Consider the following 27,470-nt stretch of genomic DNA (forward strand, 5'->3'; position numbering starts at 1 on the left):
GCAAAGAAATAGAGGAAAACAATAGAATGGGAAAGACTAGAAAGCTCTTCAAGAAAATAAGAGATACCAAGGGAACATTTCATGCAAAGATGGGGATAATAAAGGACAGAAATGGTATGAACCTAACAGAAGCAGAAGATATTAAGAAGAGGTAGCAAAAATAAACAAAAAAACTATACAAAAATGATCTTAATGACTCATAACTACAAGCAATTCACTCTTTTTCAAGTTTTGAGGCTGCTTATGTCTAGGCACAGACTGATTTCCTAAAAGTTTGTCTGAAACACCAGCACTTATAGAAGGGCAAAGTTGGTTTCTGCTCTAAGAGGAATACAATGGCAGATGCAGGAACAGTTTTATTTTTCCTGCTAAACTTGAATATGGAAAATATGAATAACCTCCACTTATCCAGTAGAATGGGTTTTTAGATAAACAATGTTAAAGTCTAGCACATTACACTTGAGTTCTTCTCTTGTATTTCAGTTACTGAGACTGGATCATATATGATATGGGCTCTGGACCTTTTCAGTAGTCAGGTATGGATGTGGGAGTTGGACCATAAAGAAGGCTGAGCAGCAAAGAATTGATGCTTTCAAACTGTGGTGCTGGAGAAGACTCAAGAGTCCCTTGGATGCCAGGAGATCAAACCAGTCAATCCTAAAGGAAATCAACCCTGAATATTCATTGGAATGACTGATTCTGAAACTGAAGCTCCAATACTTGGGCCACCTGATGCCAAGAGCCAATTCATTAGAAAAGACCCTGATGCTGGGAAAGATTGAAGGCAGGAGGAGAAAGGGATGACAGAGGGTAAGCTGGTTGGATGGCATCATTGACACAATGGACGTGACTTTGAGCAAACTCCTGGAGGTAGTTTAGGACAGGGAAGCCTGGTCAGCTGCAGTCCATGGGTTCACAAAGAGTCAGGCACAACTAAACAACAACAACAGGTAACAGGTGCTGAAAAAATGCTATCCAAGATACTTAATTTAATCCTCATAAAAGAACTATAAAGTGGGTAAACTATCACTATCTGAATATTATAAAAGAAACTGAAGCCCAGCACAACAAATAATTATCACGTAAAGAAACACATAAAGCAACACTTTGAGAGAGAAAGGAAGGCATGTGATACCTAAAGACATGAAGTCACTTTCAGAAGGCCACGGTGGCCAGAACAGGAATCAGGGGCCTGCTCAACACACTTTTGGGTATAGTCTCTTTTCCTCTTACCAATGCTTCCTGAACTTCTCAAGTTCCTCCTGGAAGATGTAACATATTACAGAATAGGCACTCAAAAAAAGTCTAATATTTCCTGAGTTGTAAAGTTTTGTGAGATCAACTCAGAATCAGGTGAAAGATCCAAATAAAGGTAGATAAAAGAGAGAAGGATACATAGATATCAAAAATTTCAAAACCTCAGACAGGTCGAGCTACTAGCATATGCTCTTTGATTTCACCTATGGCTCATAAAATAAGGACAGTAAAGTGAATGCAGTTTTGCACAAGCAGATGTTCCAGTGATATATGCCAGCATAACAAACCACTCTGAAAGTAAAGGCTTAAAACTGAAATTTATTATTATCTCTCATAGTATTTTATAGGTTGCCTCGGGTAAGCCTGGTGATTCTGACTCAGAGTCTCTCCTGAGTTTTCAATGAGCGGGCCTGAAGCAAGGCATCTGAAGCAAGAAGAGTGAAATTGGATTTCACTCTCAGTGGGAGCCATAGCAAAGGATATGCAGCCTTCTTTAATGAAGGAGGGTCCTACAGAAGGAAAATGTTGAGTATTCAGTAAGAGCTCAGGAGGCAGACACCAAGAAAATATTAATTATTATTATTAATATTTGGTTAGAAGAATGAACTCAATGTGAGTTTATCCTCAACTTAAGGTTTGGAACAAATCTCAGAGTCAGTCTCCACAAAGGGTCCTTTTAGAGATGTTTCTATTGAAGAGGACACTGAAAACCAAAGCAATAAATCACTTACCTGAGAATGTTTTTGTTATGCTTTGCTCATTTCATTAAAATTCTAATACAACTGGTAGGTCATTTTGATACAACACAACTCACTAGAATTTAATACAACCCTATTCTCATAGGTGAATATTAGATAATGTATTTAAGGTCTAGTTTATGGCAGGAAACTAACATACCTCAAACATTAGATACTATTATTATAATTATGATCTCAATGGATTTGATCTTCCTTTTCAAATCCTTTTATATCACTGGGTTTGAATCATAAATATTTTTGAAATGTGAGCAGTAATCTAATTCATGATCAGGAGGAACAGTTGCAAGAATTAAAAGCCTCTGATTCTACTCGACCTATACTCCAGATATAGGTAACATTTTCAATTTTTTAGAACAACTTCGTTCTGCTGATGTCTGATTTTCTCCAACCACACATCAGCAGGAGGCAAGAATGCGTGCATGGGATCTAGCGATGACTAAGAATTTGAACCTCATTAGAAAGAATTTAGCTTCATTATTTTTTTCCCAAAAAAAGTAGTTTGGCATTATTCCTTGCACCCTTATACCCAAACCTCTGCAGTGCAACTAAGATTAAATTATCTTTTCATAAAATTGACTGCTTTTAATTAGAAACATTTTAGCCTGGACTGACAGATTGACTAGCAAGGGATTCAAAGAACATCTATGCTTGTTTTAAAATCAGTGTTTTAAGGAAGGTTGCTAGAGGAACAGCTTTGTGAGGGGCCTTGGAAATTTCTAGCACCATCTGCTTTACAGGAAAAGCAATGCAAAGAGAAGGAAAGGCTGTGTGTCTGTGTGTGTGTGTCTCTGTGTGTGTCTGTGTGTTTCTGTGGTATATAAAGAAAGAGAGGTTGTGTGTTTGGGGAGTGGGGAGTGCAGAAAGAGGTGTTTAAACAAAGACTTTTCTGAAAAACAAGTCTATGATTTGTTCAAAAGAAATAGTTTATACTGACATCTCTACTGCAGACAGTTTAGGAATGCATATTAAACAGCCTCATTAGGGAAAGGGAAACTAAATGGCTTGTTTTTTCATATTGTTTTTCATTTTGGACTTCTTCACATTTTTTAAAATTTCTTGCAATTTAATACAAGGTAGAAAAATGCTGAGTAAAATGATTCCAAAATTTTCTGAGAGAAAAATACATGTGTATGTTGAAATTATTTGTTTATATGTCTGCCTTCCCTTTAGATACAGCTGCTCTCTGTGAATGGCTAATGTGTCTTTAAGTTTGTATCCCCAGAACCAATCACAGTGCTTAACACAGAGCTTCACATGAGTGAATGAATGAACAAAAGAAGAAAGCAATAAAAAGAGGAAGGAAGAGAGATAATCCACTTCTAGGAATAATCATGAAAATGAGATTATTGGAATGATTGATACAAGTTCACTATATTCAAGCAGAATATAGAACACAGAGGTTCAGAGTCAGAGGTGACCTGCTTGGGTTTAAACCTTGACTTCCTTACTTGCTAGATGTCTGCTCTTGAGCAAGTTACTTTCCTCAAATTTTAATAATGAAAAAATATTTATTTTATGTAATTTTCAATAAAGGGTCATGATTAATATGTTCTTGACTATAATAATATATGTTCTTGACTATAATTTGTAAAACAGGGGGAAAAAAAGACTGGAAAGAAACATACCAAAAATGTCCAGAATAATTAATTTTGCAAGTTGGGATTAGACTAGATTTTTTAAATTCCTCCATATATGTTTGTCATGTTCATATTTTGTATAAATTATGCAACATTGATTTTAAATTGATTAAATACATGTATCTTTAAAAATCCTTCCATATCTATCTTTCTACAACTCTGAGTTTCTTTCTTTTTCCATCTTGGAACATGGCTTTTTTTTTTCCTTGTTGAGGTTTCTGTTGCATTTGCCCTCCCACAGGTCACCACCTGTCTCCTGTCCTCCTTAAGTAATTAATTTATAAGGCCCCATGCTAACTGTTGCCTCCCAGAGAGATAAAGGACTCTGATCTTTATGTAACTGAGAGGCTTTGTATTCCTTTGAATCCTGAAATATGACCGCTCAGCCAGTTGTGAGTTCCCCCATATTGCACTCTGTCACAGAAAAATAGAGTTTCCTTGTTACCTCTTTGGCTCTTGAATCACTGACTTAATTGAAATTGCCAATTCTGCTTCTCTGCCCAAGTGCAAACAGAAATAGAGACAGAAATTCTCTTTGAGGTTACTCCCTTTCTAGAACCCAGTTATTTGAAGTATCAGTGGGCAAAATAAAATAAACAAGTCACATCAGTATGGATTTATCTACAAAGAGTAACAGGCAGTGAAGTAACGCGATCTCCCTGGAAGACATTATGAGTGGGAGTGTACGGTCTCTTTGAGAGCCGACTGAGTATAGAATATTTGTTTCTTCTGAGACCGGTGTAGTTCCTGATACACATGCTTAATAAATGCTTACTAATGAATAAGTAAAGAACGCAATGAATTTTAAAATGTAAAATGACCTCAAGGAAAAAAATGTTGTTTGGTTCCCTCATTTTCATATATATAATATGTATGTATGTGTGTGTGTATGTATATATACACATATATATATAAATGCATTAATTACTTTTTTTGTTCTCGTGGCTCTCCCTACTCAAAGGCACCAAAAAAACTCTTTAAAAAAGTGATATGCTGTGATAAATGGAAGGGTGGAGTACAATTTAACAACTGCTTTCCCCAAAGTCAGTGGTTCCTGGTCACATGTTACTATCTAACAACAGAACTAGGCAGGTTAGACCTGCTAAAATCCAGACTATATGTTCAGAGAAGCATTTAGGAATAACATTCCTGATGGATTCATGTGACTAAAAGAAAGCAATGGAGGAAAATCAGCACCTCCATCTTCTCTGAATTCCACCTAAGTTTTTTATCACAAGTATTTTCAAGAGACAACACAAAATGATTTGCTGAAGAAGACAACATCAAGAGAAGGTAGATGTATGGGACAAAGTAGCTGGTGATGGGTTAAACCACAGTTTGTATGACCTTGCTGAAAAACAAGTTACTTCTTCAAGCTGCTTATAGAATACAGTCCAGGTTCACTGCTCTACCACTCACGCAGCTCCACCATCTGCTCTTGCCAATTCTCTGTCTTGTTTCCAAGGCTTTCCTTTATAAACTGCTTTGATCCTACAGTGGATTTCTTCCTCAAGCCTGGAAGATAGGCTTTGCTGCTGCTGTTTCCTCTGCATGGAATGCTCATTCTAAAATCCTATCTGACTCATAAGTATTTTCACTCCCTACCCATTCTTCAAGGCCCCAGAACAATACCATCTTCAGGATGATGGCTTCCTTTATCCATACCCATCCACTATAAAGCCAGTTAGATGTGAATTTAACCTTCTATAATTCCTAGAGGATATGACTAACATCTTTTCAAAGCATATGTTTCTACCATGCATTATATGTATAAGCTTTTTTTATTATATTTTTTGTGTGCGTATTTGCTCTTAGTCATGTCTGACTCTTTGCAACCCTTTGGACTGTGGTCCACCAGCCTCCTCTGTCCGTGAGCTTTTTCAGGCAAGAATACTGGAATGGGTTGCCATTTTTAATTAGAGGATAATTACTTTACAATATTGTGATGGGTTTTGCCATGCATCAACATGAATCAGCATTAAGCTGTTTAAAGTAGGCATATACTTTTCTTCTAGTTCAGAAGAAATAGTTTAGGGAAGACTTTGTACTTACCCATCTTTTTTTTAATTTCTTACATTGCCTAAAAGGTAGCCTGGCACGTAAAAGCAGATCAAATATACATCTGCTGAGTCAAATGCTCCTCTGATACCCAACTGTTTTCTAGTATTTGTCAGAAGAGTCTAGCAACAAGATATTCAAATCTAAGTCTTTAATTGCCTTTTAAGATTTGAACGCAAGACTATGGATTTGCCTTCCTTTGTAATTTTATTTATTCCAGGCAAATAATTTCAGACAGACTGTTTTTGTGATGAAAACCCAAGAATGCAATAATTATTGATTTATTTTCCATGCCTGCTCATCTTTGTAAGTTCTTAAACTGACGCTCTGGTTGTATCAACTACTCAACTACATTTTACTGAGTTCCTATGCTCTTGAGCATAGCTGATGCTCAGCTGGTGTCCTGGATGTGGTGGAACTGATTCTGGGTGTGACTAGAATCTCTTCTGACAGTTTGATGCCCCTACCTGACTTGGGTAGGCCTGTGCTGTTGTTGGTTGTTAGGTGCTTGCCAATAGGAAGGTAGAAATGGAGGAAGATTTTGTAGTTACCAAATTACTTTTCAAAGGTAATATATGCTTAACCTCTGAGAAGCTGGAGTGGCTAGGTGTGAACAAACTGTGGTCTCTATTTGAACATAACCAACTCTGTTGGGCAAGGAATATGTCTGCTGGCTTTTCATTTGTCCAAAGATATTAACAACATAATACTAAAAAATCCATTAAAAATATAGTGTGCATAAATGCTTATTTACTGGAAAAATGTTTCATATATGTTTTATTAATAAGAACAAACTGCAAAATTATATTGCAATATGAGATCTGCCTTTGCAAAATATCACATATACATATCTATGACAGAACTAAAATTAGAGCTAAGTCTGCATGGAGGAAATACCAGTGAACTAAATATTTTTATTTTACTTTCTAATATTTTAAACTTGAAAGTGAAAAGTGAAAGTGAAGTCGCTCAGTCGTATCTGACTCTTTGCGACCCGGCGGACTGTAGCCCACCAGGTTCCTCCGATTTTAAACTTACTCTCCATCTATTCCTAGAGCAATTTTACATTCTGGGTTGCTTTTTGTTGCAGTGTAATTATTATTTTTTTTTCTTTTTTCTTCTTTTTTTTGTGTTTTTTTTTCAATTTTAATTAAAAAAATTATACATGTGTTCCCCATCCTGAACCCCCTCCTCCTCCTCCCTCCCCATACCATCCCTCTGGGTCATCCCAGTGCACCAGCCCCAAGCATCCAGCATCGTGCATTGAACCTGGACTGGCATCTCGTTTCATACATGACATTTCACATGTTTCAATGCCATTCTCCCAAATCTTCCCACCCTCTCCCTCTCCCACAGAGTCCATAAGCCTGTTCTATACATCAGTGTCTCTTTTGCTGTCTCGTATACAGGGTTATTGTTACCATCTTTCTAAATTCCATATATATGCATTAGTATACTGTATTGGTGTTTGTCCTTCTGGCTTACTTCACTCTGTATAATAGGCTCCAGTTTCATCCACCTCATTAGAACTGATTCAAATGTATTCTTTTTAATGGCTGAGTAATACTCCATTGTGTATATGTACCACTGCTTTCTTATCCATTCATCTGCTAATGGACATCTAGGTTGTTTCCATGTCCTGGCTATTATAAACAGTGCTGTGATGAACATTGGGGTACACGTGTCTCTTTCCCTTCTGGTTTCCTCAGTGTGTATGCCCAGCAGTGGGATTGCTGGGTCATAAGGCAGTTCTATTTCCAGTTTTTTAAGGAATCACCACACTGTTCTCCATAGTGGCTGTACTAGTTTGCATTCCCACCAACAGTGTAAGAGGGTTCCCTTTTTTCCACACCCTCTCCAGCATTTATTATTTGTAGACTTTTGGATCGCAGCCATTCTGACTGGTGTGAAATGGTATCTCACAGTGGTTTTGATTTGCATTTCTCTGATAATGAGTGATGTTGAGCATCTTTTCATGTGTTTGTTAGCCATCTGTATGTCTTTTTTGGAGAAATGTCTATTTAGATCTTTGGCCCATTTTTTGATTGGGTCATTTATTTTTCTAGAGTTGAGCTGTAGGAGTTGCTTGTATATTTTTGAGATTAGTTGTTTGTCGGTTGCTTCATTTGCTATTATTTTTCTCCCATTCTGAAGGCTGTCTTTTCACCTTGCTAATAGTTTCCTTTGATGTGCAGAAGCTTTTAAGTTTAATTAGGTCCCATTTGTTTATTTTGCTTTTATTTCCAATATTCTGGGAGGTGGGTCATAGAGGATCCTGCTGTGATGTATGTCAGAGAGTGTTTTGCCTATGTTCTCCTCTAGGAGTTTTATAGTTTCTGGTCTTACGTTGAGATCTTTAATCCATTTTGAGTTTATTTTTGTATATGGTGTTAGAAAGTGTTCTAGTTTCATTCTTTTACAAGTGGTTGACCAGATTTCCTAGCACCACTTGTTAAAGAGATTGTCTTTAATCCATTGTATATTCTTGCCTCCTTTGTCAAAGATAAGGTGTCCATATGTGCGTGGATTTATCTCTGGGCTTTCTATTTTGTTCCATTGATCTATATTTCTGTCTTTGTGCCAGTACCATACTGTCTTGATAACTGTGGCTTTGTAGTAGAGCCTGAAGTCAGGTAGGTTGATTCCTCCAGTTCCATTTTTCTTTCTCAAGATCGCTTTGGCTATTCGAGGTTTTTGTATTTCCATACAAATTTATAAATTATTTGTTCTAGCTCTGTGAAGAATACTGTTGGTAGCTTGATAGGGATTGCATTGAATCTATAAATTGCTTTGGGTAGTATACTCATTTTTCACTATATTGATTCTTCCAATCCATGAACATGGTATATTTCTCCATCTATTAGTGTCCTCTTTGATTTCTTTCACCAGTGTTTTATAGTTTTCTATATATAGGTGTTTAGTTTCTTTAGGTAGATATATTCCTAAGTATTTTATTCTTTTCGTTTGCAATGGTGAATGGAATTGTTTCCTTAATTTCTCTTTCTGTTTTCTCATTATTAGTGTATAGGAGTGCAAGGGATTTCTGTGTGTTGATTTTATATCCTGCAACTTTACTATAATCATTGATTAGTTCTAGTAATTTTCTGGTGGAGTCTTTAGGGTTTTCTATGTAGAGGATCATGTCATCTGCAAATAGTGAGAGTTTTACTTCTTCTTTCCAATTTGGATTCCTTTTATTTCTTTTTCTGCTCTGATTGCTGTGGCCAAAACTTCCAAAACTATGTTGAATAGTAATGGTGAAAGTGGGCACCCTTGTCTTGTTCCTGACTTTAGAGGAAATGCTTTCAATTTTTCACCATTGAGGATAATGTTTGCTGTGGGTTTGTCATATATAGCTTTTATTATGTTGAGGTATGTTCCTTCTATTCCTGCTTTCTGGAGAGTTTTTAATCATAAATGGGTGTTGAATTTTGTCAAAGGCTTTCTCTGCATCTATTGAGATAATCATATGGTTTTTTGTTTTCAATTTGTTAATGTGGTGTATTACATTGATTGATTTGCAGATATTGAAGAATCCTTGCATCCCTGGGATAAAGCCCACTTGGTCATGGTGTATGATCTTTTTAATGTGTTGTTGGATTCTGATTGCTAGAATTTTGTTTAGGATTTTTGCATCTATGTTCATCAGTGATATTGGCCTGTAGTTTTCTTTTTGTGGGATCTTTGTCAGGTTTTGGTATTAGGGTGATGGTGGCCTCATAGAATGAGTTTGGAAGTTTACCTTCCTCTGCAATTTTCTGGAAGAGTTTGAGCAGGATAGGTGTTAGCTCTTCTCTAAATTTTTGGTAGAATTCAGCTGTGAAGCCGTCTGGACCTGGGCTTTTGTTTGCTGGAAGATTTTTGATTACAGTTTCAATTTCCGTGCTTGTGATGGGTCTGTTAAGGTTTTCTATTTCTTCCTGGTCGAGTTTTGGAAAGTTGTACTTTTCTAAGAATTTGTCCATTTCTTCCTCGTTGTCCATTTTATTGGCATATAATTGTTGATAATAGTCTCTTATGATCCTTTGTATTTCTGTGTTGTCTGTTGTGATCTCTCCATTTTCGTTTCTAATTTTATTGATTTGATTTTTCTCCCTTTGTTTCTTGATGAGTCTGGCTAATGGTTTATCAATTTTATTTATCCTTTCAAAGAACCAGCTTTTGGCTTTGTTGATTTTTGCTATGGTCTCTTTTGTTTCTTTTGCATTTATTTCTGCTCTAATTTTTAAGATTTCTTTCCTTCTACTAACCCTGGGGTTCTTCATTTCTTCCTTTTCTAGTTGCTTTAGGTGTAGAGTTAGGTTATTTATTTGACTTTTTCTTGTTTCTTGAGGTGTGCCTGTATTGCTATGAACTTTCCCCTTAGGACTGCTTTTACTGTGTCCCACAGGTTTTGGGTTGTTGTGTTTTCATTTTCATTCGTTTCACATAAATTTTGATTTCTTTTTGATTTCTTCTGTGATTTGTTGGTTATTCAGCAGGGTGTTGTTCATCCTCCATATGTTGGAATTTTTAATAGTTTTTCTCCTGTAATTGAGATCTAATCTTACTGCATTGTGGTCAGAAAAAGATGCTTGGAATGATTTCTATTTTTTGAATTTACCAAGGCTAGCTTTATGGCCCAGGATGTGATCTATCCTGGAGAAGGTTCCATGTGTGCTTGAGAAAAAGGTGAAGTTCATTGTTTTGGGATGAAATGTCCTATAGATATCAATTAGGTCTAACTGGTCTATTGTATCGTTTAAAGTTTGTGTTTCCTTGTTAATTTTCTGTTTAGTTGATCTATCCATAGGTGTGAGTGGGGTATTAAAGTCTCCCACTTTTATTGTGTTATTGTTAATTTCTCCTTTCATACTTGTTAGCATTTGTCTTACATACTGCGGTGCTCCTGTGTTGGGTGCATATATATTTATAATTGTTATATCTTCTTCTTGGATTGATCCTTTGATCATTATGTAGTGACCTTCTTTGTCTCACAGCCTTTGTTTTAAAGTCTATTTTATCTGATATGAGTATTGCTACTCCTGCTTTCTTTTGGTCCCTATTTGCATGGAAAATCTTTTTCCAGCCCTTCACTTTCAGTCTGTATGTGTCCCCTGTTTTGAGGTGGGTCTCCTGTAGACAACATATGTAGGGGTCTTGTTTTTGTATCCATTCAGCCAGTCTTTGTCTTTTGGTTGGGGCATTCAACCCATTTACGTTTAAGGTAATTACTGATAAGTATGATCCCGTTGCCATTTACTTTATTGTTTGGGGTTTGAATTTATACACCATTTTTGTGTTTCCTGTCTAGAGAATATCCTTTAGTATTTGTTGGAGAGCTGGTTTGGTGGTGCAGAATTCTCTCAGCTTTTGCTTGTCTGAGAAGCTTTTGATTTCTCCTTCATACTTGAATGAAATCCTTGCTGGGTACAATAATCTGGGCTGTAGGTTATTTTCTTTCATCATTTTAAGTATGTCTTGCCATTCCCTCCTGGCTTGAAGAGTTTCTATTGAAAGATCAGCTGTTATCCTTATGGGAATTCCCTTGTGTGTTATTTGTTGTTTTTCCCTTGCTGCTTTTAATATTTGTTCTTTGTGTTTGATCTTTGTTAATTTGAGTAATATGTGTCTTGGGGTGTTTTAGCCTTGGGTTTATCCTGTTTGGGATTCTCTGGGTTTCTTGGACTTGGGTGATTATTTCCTTCCCCATTTTAGGAAGTTTTCAACTATTATCTCCTCAAGTATTTTCTCATGGTCTTTCTTTTTGTCTTCTTCTTCTGGAACCCCTATGATTCAATGTTGTAGCGTTTAATATTGTCCTGGAGGTCTCTGAGATTGTCCTCATTTCTTTTAATTCGTTTTTCTTTTATTCTCTCTGATTCATTTATTTCTACCATTCTATCTTCTAATTCACTAATCCTATCTTCTGCCTCTGTTATTCTACTATTTGTTGCCTCCAGAGTGTTTTTAATTTAATTTATTGCATTATTCATTATATATTGACTCTCTTTTATTTCTTCTAGGTCCTTGTTAAACCTTTCTTGCATCTTCTCAATCCTTGTCTCCAAGCTATTTATCTGTGATTCCATTTTAATTTCAAGATTTTGGATCAATTTCACTATCATTATTTGAATTCTTTATCAGATAGATTCCCTATCTCTTCCTCTTTTGTTTGGTTTGGTGGGCATTTATCCTGTTCCTTTATCTGCTGGCTATTCCTCTGTCTCTTCATCTTGTTTAAATTGCTGAGTTTGGGGTGTCCTTTCTGTATTCTGGCAGTTTGTGGAGTTCTCTTTATTGTGCTTTTTTCCTCGCTGTGTGTGGGTTTGTACAGGTGGCTTGTCAAGGTTTCCTGGTTAGGGAAGCTTGTGTCGGTGTTCTGATGGGTGGAGCTGTATTTCTTCTCTTTGTTCAGTCGCGCTGTGGGGAGGGAGGGAGGGATGCTGCAAACAAATAACACTGGCGTGCTCTCGCAGTGCCTCAGCCACACTGGGTCTGCCCCCGCTCACGGCGCGTGTAGCCTCCCTGCCCACACTGCTCGGGCTCTAGGTTGTTCGGCCGGGAACAATCCGAGGCTGGCCCTGGGTTGCATGTACCTCCCAGGTCCAAGCCGCTCAGGTTCAGGCACTCGGGTAGTCCTCAGAGGCGCAGACTCAGTTGGGCCTGAGTTTTGTGCTCTTCCCAGGTCTGAGCAGCTCAAGTGATGAGGTGTTTGGCGAGCGCCAATGCTGCGACTTATGGCCTCCCTGCCACTCGGTTATCTGGGTGTAAAACCGGCGCACCTTCTCAGGCAGACGTTAACCGTCCAGACCCCCAAAAAGTTTTAGTTAGCAAAGAAGCCTGCTTACAGTTTTATAGATAATGTCTCTCTGGGGCTGCGATTGCCCCCTTCCGGCTCTGGCTGCCTGTCACCGGAGGGGGAAGGTCTGCAGCCGGCTATCTCTGTTCAATTCTTTGTTCTGTGCGCGGGCCTGGCGGTGTCTTAGGTTGGGGCTGGCTTTTCGCGTGGTAGATATCCCACAGTCTGGTTTGCTAGCCCAAATTATTTCGCTCAGATAGTGCTCAGGGTATTCAGGCCAGATTCTTACTCTAAGCGATGCAGCCCACGCTGCGCCTCCCTGCCCAGCCCCCACTTGCTAATGGCGGGTGCAGGCGTCTACGCTGCTTCTCCGCTGGGGGAGTTACCGTAGGACTCATAATCTTGAGTTTTAATTGTTTATTTATTTTTTCTTCCTGTTATGTTGCCCTCTGTGCTTCCAAAGCTCGGCACAGATTCGGCAGTGAGAAGGTTTCCTGGTGTTTGAAACCTCTCTCTTTTAAGACTCCCTTCCGGGACGGAACTCCGTCCCTCCCTCTTTGTCTCTTTTTTTGTCTTTTATATTTTTTCCTACCTCCTTTGAAGAGTTGGATTGCTTTTCTGGGTGCCTGATGTCCTCTGCCGGCATTCAGAAGTTGTTTTGTGGAATTTACTTGACGTTTAAATGCTCTTTTGATGAATTTGTGGGGAAAAAGTGTTCTCCCTGTCCTACTCCTCCGCCATCTTGGCTCCTCCCTCTGCAGTGTAATTATTAATAGCCTCAAACTTTAAAAAGTGCTCTGTCTTTGACAGCAAATTATATAGTCACTTTAGCCATCAAAAATGTATTGCTTATGTTAGAAAAATAAATGTAAATAAAATAAAATACAAAAAAAAAGAAAAATAAATGTAAAAAATAAATGCATAATGATAACAAATATTTTAAAATAATCTTGATATAAAATACCATTATGCCATTTTAATCCAGTAATAGTACAGATTTGAAACTGAAAAACAAACTCAGCAATTAGGCATGGAGACCCCTTTTTTAACCTAGCAGAAAAATGTGGAAGGCGGGCATTGCTTTGGGAATCTAGAGCCTACCTATTTACCCTGGCCTATAAATTGGCATGCTAACCTTGTGAAAATCATCTTGCCTTCTTGGCCCAAAATGTCTCATCTATAATAAGACTGACGGATTAGGTACTCCCTAAGGTCTGTTCTGTTCCTCATATTCCAGGCTTCTTATGTGCTGGAAGAGAATTTCACGTGCTCTGACTTCAGATATATAATGCATATGGCTGGTTTCACTAGGGTCCTTCCTCTTTTCCCTCTGAAGGAAAATAGTAGAAATAGCACAGAAAATCCTCACGGATATAAATCTACAAATAGAAGATTTGTGCAACCTGAACTTGAGTGGGATCTGAAATTAAACATTGTAATGTGATGAAGAGACATAGATTTTGCCAAAATAAAAGTTATAGGATGAAAAATTATTGAAATATTTAATGAGATACCATTAAATATGCTCTAAAAATGAATATTGCTACTTGAAACCGTTTACATTATCAGTAATAAATCTGCCAATTATAGCCTTTGTATTCATTAAATCTAAAGAATCTATTTAGCATCACAGAATAATTGATCACATTATATTACCTTGAAAATAATCAATAAATCACATTTTATATGAAAGAAAGGTCTTCTTCCCTTCCTATAATTTCTATAAGTAAGAGGAGAAAGCTACATATTACTTTTCCTTACATTAAACAAGTATATACTGGAATCTATGTGCCAAATTCTGTAGGGATGTATAATTTTAATTTTTGCAAGCTTTATAGGAGAAGAAACAGTACATCTTTGTAATTACTTTAAGAATTGTTAGCAAATGGTTATATAAGCCTTATACATTTGAAGTTTCAAGTCTTCCAAGTTTGTGGTGTTTTATCATAAAACGATGGTCGAACATTTGGAAAAAAAAAATATGTCGCATTTTACACAATAAAAAAAGAATGTGCGTGTTTCCTTTCAGGAAAGTTTGTTTGCCAATGCTAGTAACTATATTTTCCAGCCCCCAAATTAGGTTTTGTCACCTTGGAATCATTAAAATATTGAGAAACGAAAACAGGAAATAGACTGACATCAGACTTTCTAATCTGCAATGATGCAAGCTGGAGTAGTTTCTTCAGATTGATGAATAAATGACTTCAAACCAGAATCACATACCTAGACAGGATATAATGTATTCTCAAGTATAGGGAGACATTTAAGGATTTGCAGTAAATTGAGTGATATATTTAACTTACATACTTTGATTAAACCCTTAAGGAAAGAGAGAAAAAAAGAGAGATAAATCAGAAAAGAAACCTCTAGATAAAAGAAGAGTAGTAGTAGTATCATGCTTATATATTTATTGAATTACATTCAAGTTAATAATAATGCATTTTCTAGGGATACTTAATATAAGAGCTATTAAATGATATTTTAAAGAAGAGAAACACTATAAAACAAATTCCACTTAGTTATCAATTCTTTCAACAAACCCAGGTAGTTGAGAGTGGGAAAGTAAAAATGTTACAGAAGTCTAATGAGGGAAGGGAGAATGAATCAGGAAAAGTGAAAACAATCTTAATACCTTGTTTTATTGAGAAGAGGATAAAACAAAAAGCAAACAGAGGGGCTTTCCTGATGGTCCAGTGGTTAAGAATCTGTCTAGCAATGCAAGGGACACAAGTTCAATCCCTCGTCCGGGGAGATTCCCACATGGTACAGAGCAACTAAGTCCATGAGCCACAACTACAAAGTAAACACAGAATGATCTAAGTGACTTTTCACAATCAATGAACATTTAACAGAAGTTTATAAGAGCATATATTATCTTTGTATTTTGTGAACAAACTGTAACATCACCTTTTGTGTCAACCTCACTAAGCTGCAACTAAGTTTTCCAGACTTTTCTTCCTTCTGTGGTTCCAGGTTAAAGCTAATCAAGAGAGAAATTAGTGCATGACTAGGAAGCTGGGAGAGAAGGCAATGGCAACCCACTCCAGTACTGTTGCCCAGAAAATCCCAAGGATGGAGAAGCCTGGTAGGCTGCAGTCCATGGGGTCACTAAGAGTCGGACAAGACATCACTTTCACTTTCACTTTCCACTTTCATGCATTGGAGATCAGATCAGATCAGATCAGTCGCTCAGTCGTGTCCGACTCTTTGCAACCCCATGAATCGCAGCAAGCCAGACCTACCTGTCCATCACCAACTCCCGGAGTTCACTCAGACTCACGTCCATCGAGTCAGTGATGCCATCCAGCCATCTCATCCTCTGTCGTCCCCTTCCCCTTTTGCCCCCAATCCCTCCCAGCATCAGAGTCTTTTCCAATAAAGTCAACTCTTCACATGAGGTGGCCAAAGTACTGGAGTTTCAGCTTTAGCATCATTCCTTCCAAAGAAATCCCAGAGCTGATCTCCTTCAGAATGGACTGGTTGGATCTCCTTGCAGTCCAAGGGACTCTCAAGAGTATTCTCCAACACCACAGTTTAAAACCATCAATTCTTCGGCGCTCAGCCTTCTTCACAATCCAACTCTCACATCCATACATGACCACAGGAAAAACCATAGCCTTGACTAGACGAACCTTTGTTGGCAAAGTAATGTCTCTGCTTTTGAATATGCTATCTTGGTTGGTCATAACTTTTCTTCCAAGGAGTAAGCGTCTTTTAATTTCATGGCTGCAGTCACCATCTGCAGTGATTTTGGAGCCCAGAAAAATAAAGTCTTCCACTGTTTCCACTGTTTCCCCGTCTATTTCCCATGAAGTGATAGGACCAGATGCCATGATCTTCGTTTTCTGAATGTTGAGCTTTAAGCCAACTTTTTCACTCTCCACTTTCACTTTCTTCAAGAGGCTTTTTAGTTCCTCTTCACTTTCTGCCGTAAGGGTGGTGTCATCTGCATATCTGAGGTTATTGATATTTCTCCCAGCAATCTTGATTCCAGCTTGTATTTCTTCAAGTCCAGTGTTTCTCATGATGTACTCTGCATATAAGTTAAATAAATAGGGTGACAGTATACAGTCTTGACGAACTCCTTTTCCTATTTGGAACCAGTCTGCTGTTCCATGTCCAGTTCTAACTGTTGCTTCCTGACCTGCATACAAATTTCTCAAGAGGCAGGTCAGGTGGTCTGGTATTTCCATCTCTTTCAGAATTTTCCGCAGTTTACTGTGATCCACACAGTCAAAGGCTTTGGCATAGTCAATAGAGCAGAAATAGATGTTTTTCTGGAATTCTCTTGCTTTTTCCATGATCCAGCGGATGTTGGCAATTTGATCTCTGGTTCCTCTGCCTTTTCTAAAACCAGCTTGCACATCAGGAAGTTCACAGTTCACGTATTGCTGAAGCCTGGTTTGGAGAATTTTGAGCACTACTTTACTAGTCTGTGAGACGAGTGCAATTGTGCAGTAGTTTGAGCATTCTTTGGCATTGCCTTTCTTTGGAATTGGAATGAAAACTGACCTTTTCCAGTCCTGTGGCCACTGCTGAGTCTTCCAAATTTGTTGGCATATTGAGTGCAGCACTTTCACAGCATCATCTTTCAGGATTTGGAATAGCTCAACTGGAATTCCATCACCTCCACTAGCTTTGTTTGTAGTTCTTGTATTTCTTTACAAGATGCTTTCTAAGGCCCACTTGACTTCACATTCCAGGATGTCTGGCTCTAGGTCAGTGATCACACCATCGTGATTATCTGGGTCGTGAAGATCTTTTTTGTACAGTTCTGTGTATTCTTGCCATCTCTTCTTAATATCTTCTGCTTCTGTTAGGTCCATATCATTTCTGTCCTTTATCGAGCCCATCTTTGCATGAAATTTTCCCTTGGTATCTCTGATTTTCTTGAAGAGATCTCTAGTCTTTCCCATTCTGTCGTTTTCCTCTATTTCTTTGCATTGATCACTGAAGAAGGCTTTCTTATCTCTACTTGCTATTCTTTGGAACTCTGCATTCAGATGCTTATATCTTTCCTTTTCTCCTCTGCTTTTCACTTCTCTTCTTTTCACAGCTATTTGTAAGGCGTCCCCAGACAGCCATTTTGCTTTTTTGCATTTCTTTTCCATGGGGATGGTCTTGATCCCTGTCTCCTGTACAATGTCACGAACCTCATTCCATAGCTCATCAGGCACTCTATCAGATCTAGGCCCTTAAATCTATTTCTCGCTTCCACTGTATAATCATAAGGGATTTGATTTAGGTCATACCTGAATGGTCTAGTGGTTTCCCCTACTTTCTTCAATTTCAGTCTGAATTTGGCAATAAGGAGTTCATGATCTGAGCCACAGTCAGCTCCTGGTCTTGTTTTTGCTGACTGTATAGAGCTTCTCCATCTTTGGCTGCAAAGAATATAATCAATCTGATTTCGGTGTTGACCATCTGGTGATGTCCATGTATAGAGTCTTCTCTTGTGTTGTTGGAAGAGGGTGTTTGTTATGACCAGTGCATTTTCTTGGCAAAACTCTATTAGTCTTTGCCCTGCTTCATTCCATATTCCAAGACCAAATTTGCCTGTTACTCCAGTTGTTTCTTGACTTCCTACTTTTGCATTCCAGTCCCCTATAATGAAAAGGACATCTTTTTTGGGTGTTAGTTCTAAAAGGTCTTGTAGGTCTTCATAGAACCGTTCAACTTCAGCTTCTTCAGCATTACTGGCTGGGGCATAGACTTGGATTACTGTGGTATTGAATGGTTTGCCTTGGAAACGAACAGAGATCATTCTGTCATTTTTGAGATTGCATCCAAGTACTGCATTTCGGACTCTTTTGTTGACCATGATGGCCACACCATTTCTTCTGAGGGATTCCTGCCCGCAGTAGTAGATATAATGGTCATCTGAGTTAAATTCACCCATTCCAGTCCATTTCAGTTCGCTGATCCCTAGAATGTCGACATTCACTCTTGCCATCTCTTGTTTGACCACTTCCAATTTGCCTTGATTCATGGACCTGACATTCCATGTTCCTATGCAATATTGCTCTTTACAGCATCGGACCTTGCTTCTATCACCAGTCGCATCCACAGCTGGGTATTCTTTTTACTTTGGCTCCATCCCTTCATTCTTTCTGGAGTTATTTCTCCACTGATCTCCAGTAGCATATTGGGCACCTACTGACCTGGGGAGTTTCTCTTTCAGAATCCTATCATTTTGCCTTTTCATACTGTTCATGGGGTTAGCATTGGAGAAGGAAATGGCAACCCACTCCAGTGTTCTTGTCTGGAGAATCCCATGGACGGAGAAGCCTGGTAGGCTGCAGTCCATGGGGTCACACAGAGTCGGACACGACTGAAGCGACTTAGTAGTAGGAAAGCTGGAGGAAAGCAGCAGCCACTGCACTTGGAATGTCGTTATGTATACAAGCAATGAAAGAATGACACAGAAGTGCACTCAGCCCTTGTTGTTGTTGGCAGCGTGTCCAGCTCTTTTTTTACCTTCCTACAGAAAAGCAATGCCACAAGCAGGTACTGAAGCAACAGCTGTTCCATGGGCTGCTCCAGCAGTGCGCCACATCATCCCACTCCATGTTCCCTGATTGTCGGCCATACCAGTGCCACAGAAGAGCTGGTTAGTGGCTTTTATAGGGTCACCCAACATCCCCTTTTGGACCACTTTTTTCCTTAAAGTCTCCTATTGTTGGTTAAATTCAATTTTCTAAAATAAATCCCTATTCCATGATATTTAAAGTATTTCTCATTCTGCTTCCCTGATTAAACCTAGACTGACAAATTTAAAAGAGAGAGAGAGAGGAAAAGAGAGAAACAAAAAAGAAAAGAAAAGAAAAATGTAGAGTATTTACAGACTGAATTCTCATATCATAATCTAAAAAGTCATAAAAAATTTAAAATGGGAAATACATTTTCTACAGCAGTCAAGGAAATATAAGTTAAAATAACTAGGTATATTTTTAAGCTCTGCACATTAACAAAAATGGAAAGGAGCCATGATACCTATTTTTACAGGGGATGTTGAGAAAAGCTTTCTTTCATATATTGCTTTGGAATTGTGATGTATGAGAGCCTATTTTAACCAATAATCCACCTCCTCAAAGTATATCCCATACAAACACAGAAGCCATAAAGAATGACCTAAATGTCAGAATCTTTATTGCATCACTGATCTTGGTAAAAAAACAGTGGAAACAAAACTCAGACTTAGGAACATGTTAAATTATAATTTATCGTACCATGAAATCTGATCGTTAGAATATGTGTGTGTTATTAAAATACACACAAAACTACATACCAGGCTATTAATAAGGGTGTGGGCAGGTTAACATGGCTGTATAAGAGAAAGGAAGAGAAGGAATCCCAAAAGGGGGAAAAGAAAAAATGACCATACATCCAAAGGCAAGTATATAACCATATTTATGCATTTATGTAAAGTTATATATATGTACGGCTAAAACAAAATTAAGCATTAAAAAAATTCTCAAAAGCTGGCCCAACTTAGTTTTTCCACCAGATTTCTCTTGATTCCCCAGCACAGGCTCTCAGTTTGGGTCAGAATATATTCCTTGATCTGCCTCACAAAAACAACCAAAAATACTTCTGTTTCTCTCATGGAAATGTTCTCCACCTGCTATTCATCACTCAAGTTCTCCATGGCACAATTGATTTGCCACCTCTTCCTTGAATATACCAGCCCACATGGAGTCTCTTCTGAACTTCTTTATCCTTACAAAATAATCTGGCACTTAATTATATAGAATCATGAGTTGTTCTGATTCTTTTATGCCAGTTAGTCTTGTCTCCCCAGCTATTAGTCCTATTCTATGAGTCTATTTCCCTTAACATATGCATCATCAAATTGTACCGTTAAGTGTAGTAATTGTCATGTATAGTGTAATGCTTGATCTTGGGTTTCCAAATAGGGAGACAGCTAGGAAAGTACGTAGCCTTGACCTCAAAAGATCTTAGTTAAAATCTGTGCTCTGTTACTTCCAAAGGGATGTACCTGAGTACATTTTTCTCTTAGCCTTATTTCCATTATCTGTAAAATAGTTTCCTCAAGCTCAATATAAAATTTTAAACAGCCTGGGTTATGGAAAGAACTCTGATTTCAGAGTCAGCTAACCTGGTTTTGAGTCTAGACACTACAACTGTTTTATTTCATATAGTGCTAAGTAGCTTCAGTCGTGTCCAGCTCTTTGCAACCCCATGGACTGTAGCCCGCTAGGCTCCTCTGTGTATGGGATTCTCCAGTTAAGAATACAGAAGCAGGTTGCCATTCCCTCTTCCAGGGGATCTTTCTGACCCAGGGATCAAACCTGGATCTCCTACATTGCAGGTGGATTCTTTATCACTGAGCCACCTGAGAAGCCCCATCTCCTATAGTACCCAACAATTATTATTAACTTGTGTCTCTACATTCAAGTGATTTTGGTTTGTCAATAGCTATGATATGCATTAAATAGCACTTACGTCACCACATAATTTTACTAACTTGCATAATTTTAAGTATGAAAAAGGAACTATTAATTTGTTACACTGGGTGGGAAAGCAAGTATAAACAGGGACTGTCCCTGGGAAACTATTAGAATCTATGGTGACCCCCATCTAGAGCAAATAATCTAGTAATAGATACCTTATTCATAAGCAGCAGGAGATAATTTTATTCTCAATTCACCCTTCCTATTCTCAATCCTGGGCTTCCCTGGTGGCTTGGTACTGGTGGTGGTTTAGTTGCTAAGTCGTGTCTGACACTTGTGACCCCATGGACTGTAGCCTGCCAGGCCCCTTTGTCCATGGGATTCTCCAGGCAAAAATACTGAAGTAGGTTGCCATTTCCTTCTCCAGGGGACCTTCCCCAACCAGGAATCAACCCTGGGTCTCCTGCTTTGCAGGCAGATTCTTTACTAACTGAGTTATGAGGGAAGCCCCTCCTTGGTGGCTTAGTGGTAAAGAATCTGCCTACAGTGTAGGACACAAGATTTCGATCCCCAGTTTGGGAAGATGCCCTAGAGAAAGAAATGGCAACCCATTCCAGTATTCTTCCCTGGGGAAAATCCATGGACAGAGGAGCCTGTGGGGTGGGGGGGGAGGGGGGCTACAGTTCACAAGAGTTGGACACATCTTAGTGACTAAAACACCACCACCACTGCTGTCAATCCTGCCCCTAGTGGAAAGGAGAGGTCTTTAGTCAAACAGAATAAAGAGACAGACTATGCTGTCATAACTCATTAGCCACTTGATAAAAGGCAGTCAATATTAACAAGCCTTCATTTTCTTTATATTGTCCCTCAAAAACTTCTGAAGTATATAAAGCAGAAGTTTCGGGTTGATAGACAAAGGATAAATCTGAACTTGAAAGTGAAAGTGAAGTCCCTCAGTCGTGTCCGATTCTCTGCGACCCCATGGACTGTAGCCTATCAGGCTCCTCCGTCCATGGGATTTTCCAGGCAAGAGTGCTGGAGTGGAAATCTGAACTTAGGGTCATTTTATTAGGCTTACACAGTATTTTTTTTCAAGGATTAGAAAGTATTGCCAATATTCTAAATTGAAATATTTAGACAAATACCCTCATTAGCAACTTCTCTTGAAAAATTGGGGACATGCATTAAAACTGAAACTTCATGTCACTTGTCAGGGGTCAAGTGGAACTGAACTGTCGGTGCCTCCTCTCCCATCTCTCTTCAATTCATCACACTTCTCCTAAAGAGGTTTCGTTTCATTCATCATTCCCTTTGTCATATTATGACCTGCCTGCCTAACTCACTCACAGGTCCTGCAAAGACCCTGAAAGATTGTAGATGCTTTTTTGAGCTTCATGTAAACCTCCTTCAAGTAGCTTGCAGCAAAGGTTTTCAGACTGATGCTGAAAACAAGGAGAGCACAGTCTTACGAAAGCTAAGGAGATTTAAAAAGGGAAGAAGGGTACAGACTAGACAAAACAGTGGACTCTGCCCAACTAAAGTGGGTCTTTGTGACTGAGCTATGAAATAATATATAAAAATGTAGGAAATAATATACAGTTACTAAATATTTATGGACTGACAGATGACTAGATGGATTACTCACCATCTGAAGATCATCAGTAAGTGTGATTATCTACAGTTGTTTTTTTTTTAAATAACATACTTACAGACCTGCCTAGAATTTCTAAAAAAGGACAGAAAAATTACATGCAAAATAAAAACAACAATATTTATTTAACTTATTAAACTGTTGGGATCCAACTCAGTAATAAGTATATGTGACTTTAAAATATAATAACTATAAAATGTTATAAGGCTTGATGATGAGGAGGAGGAGTCATTTGTATTTATAGAGCATGCTTTTTGGTTTGGGAGGTTATCTGAATATCTAAATAAAGTTTATATTTCTTGCTTCTGTATTCATTTTATTCATTGATCACCTCTTGTTGAAAATGGACAAAAGTCATTACTAATATGACTTGGGTCAGTTTGTTACTTATTTTATTTATCCCCTGTACTCCCTGTTCCATGCATATTGCCATTCAAAAAAGGAAAGAACCAAGATTTCTGAGCACCAGATGGGTCTGACGCAAGGGCCCTGGACAATCCAAGCTTTGAAGAGTGGAACCATCAATATACAGAAGACAAAGAAAGAAAAAAAGGAAAAAGAAAGATGGCCAACTTTCCATTCTCCTTTATCATACCAAGAGACCACTCACATTTCTGCATGGCATTCCTGAAAATCCACTTGTGGCAAAAGGAATTTTGTGTGCTGCCCCACTTACAATATTAGCAACATTAGTAAGAAATGTAACAACTAATATTTAATGAGACCTTAGTATGCAAAATGGGAGAAGGCAATGGCAACCCACTCCAGTACTGTTGCCTGGCAAATCCCATGGATGGGGAGCCTGGTAGGCTGCAGTCCATGGGGTCGCTAGGAGTCGGACTTGACTGAGCGACTTCACTTTCACTTTTCACTTTCATGCATTGGAGAAGGAAATGGCAACCCACTCCAGTGTTCTTGCCTGGAGAATCCCAGGGACAGGAGAGCCTGGCGGGCTTCCTTCTATGGGGTCGCACAGAGTCGGACACGACTGAAGTGACTTAGCAGTAGCAGTAGTATGCAAAACACTTATCTCAATGTTCATACTAGCCATATAAGACCAAAATATTATCTCAAACTTATACATGAGGAAATTGAGGAGCAAAAGGATTAAGCAAACACTAAACATCATGCAGCTAGGAAAATGCATAATCAAAATCTGAACACAGATAATCTGATTCCACAGGCCATGCAGTCAGCTTCCATGCCATGTAGTTGCTTTTCGTGCTTAGTCACTCAGTTGTGTCCCACTCTTTGCAACCCTACGGATTGTAGCCTGTCAGGCTCCTCTGTCTATGGGATTTCACAGGCAAGAATACTGGAAAGAAAGAAAGTGAAGTCGCTCAGTCGTGTCCAATTCTTTGCAACCCCATAGACTGTAGCCTACCAGGCTCCTACATCCATGGGATTCTCCAGGCAAGAATACTGGAGTAGGTTGCCATTTCCTTCTCTAGGGGATCTTCCCCACCCAGGGATCAAATTGGTGTTTCTGCTGTCTTCTGCATTGCAGGTCATTCTTTACCCTCTGACCTATTAGGGAAGCCCAGCTGCTTTTTACTACAAACATTTATATATTTTTCTCCTGCTGACTTTTTTTGTGTTTAGAAAAGAACCTTGGCAGTCATTCTCCCTGTTTCTTTCTTATATATCCCCTTCTTATTATATAATGAAGTTTTTATAATAATATTTAATTTCATATGAAAATATAAAATGTTTTATTTTAATGTGGTAATAAAAGAACTTACCTTTATACAGCATTTTACAAATTATTTTATAATTCAGTAATTCTTCCAGTGCTCAGAAAATTCAAATTAGTAAAGTATATATTAACACCATCATTTTCTTAATAAAAAATAGGAAACTCAAAGAAAATTTGAGTTGCCAAAGTCACCTGTTTTTATACACCCCATTCTGACTCAATCTTGGTTTTTCTTACCTTGTATATAATGTTCTTTTCAGTCTCTCTTCCTGTACTTTCTCACCTAGCTCAATACCTGTTGCAAAAAGAACCATTACAATGCTATGATAAATGAATGAGTGAACACAAGTCCTAATAAAAGATCACTCCAATACATATATTCTTGTACAGACCTGCTAGCTTTCTTATTCACAGGATAGAAATTCTGGGTGCTAAGACTGGGTTTTTCTAGGCTGTTATTTAAGGAAAAATGGTAAGTAGGAACTACAATTTCTGGTTTGTTACAATGAAGATTAAATTACATTCTCCCTCAAAGAATTTGCAATTAATTTAAAACAGACTTTTTTTTTAAGAAAATGGAATAAGCTGTATTCCTTTGATATTTAAGCATCTACCACGTCCAGGAGAATAAGAATGGCATTAAAAGAAAAAGGAAATTTTGAACATACTAAGGGGAAAGCAGAGACATTACTTTGCCAACAAAGGTCCATCTAGTCAAGGCTATGGTTTTTCCTGTGGTCATGTATGGATGTGAGAGTTGGACTGTGAAGAAGGCTGAGCGCTGAAGAACTGATGCTTTTGAACTGTGGTGTTGGAGAAGACTCTTGAGAGTCCCTTGGACTGCAAGGAGATCCAACCAGTCCATTCTGAAGGAGATCAGCCCTGGGATTTCTTTGGAAGGAATGATGCTAAAGCTGAAACTCCAGTACTTTGGCCACCTCATGGGAAGAGTTGACTCATTGGAAAAGACTCTGATGCTGGGAGGAATTGGGGGCAGGAGGAGAAGGGGACGACAGGATGAGATGCCTGGATGGCATCACAGACTCGATGGATGTGAGTCTGACTGAACTCCGGGAGTTGGTGATGGACAGGGAGGCCTGGCGTGCTGCGATTCATGGAGTCACAAAGAGTCGAACACGACTGAGCGACTTAACTGAACTGAACTGAAGGGGAAAATCTAGACCAACATCCCGTAAGAATCATAAGAATCTCCACACAGTTAGTAATCTGGCTTTAATTAAGACAGGAAGACCTACAAGTCCTTAGTGTGGCAGGCAATTAGTGCCCTACCTCACATTAGGGATGTGTATACAGTATGCATGGGCTTGGCTAATTACTATTTTCAGAAAGACACATATAACAAAAGGAGAGACTGCTGTCTAAGGAGCTCAAATTGATGCTGCAGTTCACTCCAGGGAAATATAGTACTGCATAAACTTCCAGTTTTACATTTTAAAGATGGATTACTGTGTAGTTCATTTCATTTCATCAGCAAACTTTTTGATAAAAGTGCCTACCATTTATCAGGCACTGTTCTAGGCACTAAAGATAGTGATCAAAATAGAAAAACTAAACAAAGCAAAACTTCCTTCTCCCATGCCAGGTACAATATAATGGAAGAAAATAACTCATAATGTATATATAAAAAAAAACTATAGCATGTCAGATACACGCTGTGGAGAAAAATAAGTGCAATGGAGTCGGGGCAAGGCATGCACATGATGGCCAGGGAAGGATTACTCAGGGTCCCACTGAAAAAGTGATGTTTGATCAAAGCTCTGAAGGAGGTGAGGCAGGAAGCCATACACATATTTGGAGAAATGTAGTGTTCCAGACAGAAGCCACCACAAATACAACAATCCAGAGGTAAGGAGACCTACAAGGAGGCCCTGTGCTCTATGGGGTGAGAAATGGAATATTTCCTGCCATATCAGAGAACAAAGGATATCATAGTCATCACAATTGCAGCCATCAGCCAAGGGTAAGCTGGTAAGCCCTGAGAGAAGTTATCTTCCCATACATGGAAAAGTGCTATATTCCTTGACCTGAAATACCTGGTTTCTTTAACTGACAATCTTTTGACATTAGGATTATCTACCCTTTGTTGCAAAACTTCTATATATCCTAGCTCCTCCCATCGCCTCCTCAGAGCAGTTTCTCAGAGCCATCTGAAACTCTGTCTCCTGGGCTGCAGTCCTCATCTTGCCCCAAGTAAAACCTAATTTGCAACGCTCACATGGTGTAAATTTTTTTCAACCGGGGAATTAGTAGGAGATAAAATCATAGGGCTGGTAACTGGTGTTGCAGGTCATTTTAAGTAAGGTCTGTATGACATAGGAAGCCTTTAGGGGGTTTTCTGGAAGAGGAGTGACCTTATCTGACTAAAGTTGTAAAATCTGTTGTAGCTGTTCTGTCAAGAAGAGAGTGTGTGAGGGGTAGCAGAATAGAGTAAAGGCTATAGAGGCCACTGGTTGGGAAGGACAGTTATCCAGTGGGAAAGGTGGTGGTACTTTTGACCAGAGTGGAAACAGTGAAGATGATAAGCAGCAGTTGAATTAGGCATGCATTCTGAAGATAGAGTCACAGAGAAATTAACTAATCCTATGTGGAGGACTGTGAGAAAAGTATCATGGAGACTATAAGGAGTTTGGTCTGAGTAACCGGAAGGATGGAATTGTAACAATCTACTGATTAAACCAAACGAGAGCAACATAAAATCTATCTACCTTGCCAGAAAAATTTTAGTTATATAACACAATATTATTAACTATACCATTGATTGTCAGAACTTAATCATCTTGCATAACAGGTGACTAGCACCTTTGACCAGCACCTTTGCATGCTCCCTTTCCCCTAGCCCCTAGTAATCAACATTCCACTTATCATGAAAGAATTAATTAATTAATAGGTGAAGTGATAGTCACTCAGTCATGTCTGTCGCTTTACAATCCCATGGACTGTAGCCCACCAGACTTCTCTGTCCATGGAATTCTCTACTCAAGAATACTGGAGTGGGTAGCCATTCCCTGCTCCAGGGGATCATCCCGACCCAGGGATTGAACCTGGGTTCCCACATTGCAGGCAGATTTTTTACCATCTGAGCCACTGGGGACCCCTTAATTAATAGGGCCAGGGAATAATTTTGGAGGTGGTGGATATGTTAATGGCACTGACTGCAGTGATGATTTCAAAAGTGTATACTTATCTCCAAATTC

The 27,470-nt window shown here is 38.6% G+C and overlaps 1 protein-coding gene across 7 annotated transcripts in view; it reads right to left on the minus strand.

Moving 5' to 3' along the window:
* The window catches only part of ANO3 (anoctamin 3), a 495,323-nt gene that overhangs the window by 294,118 nt on the left and 173,735 nt on the right, over positions 1-27,470 (minus strand). For 2 of the 7 annotated variants that reach the window (XM_070383649.1, XM_070383646.1), the window contains one exon: positions 24,493-24,550. The exons of the other annotated variants lie outside the window; for them this stretch is intronic. The gene's annotated coding sequence lies outside the window, so the exon portion shown is untranslated. The remainder of the gene's footprint in view (positions 1-24,492; positions 24,551-27,470) is intronic. 7 annotated transcript variants of the gene reach the window in all.

Source organism: Bos mutus, chromosome 15 (assembly GCF_027580195.1).
Source record: "Bos mutus isolate GX-2022 chromosome 15, NWIPB_WYAK_1.1, whole genome shotgun sequence".
Classification (NCBI taxonomy): Eukaryota; Metazoa; Chordata; class Mammalia; order Artiodactyla; family Bovidae; genus Bos; species Bos mutus.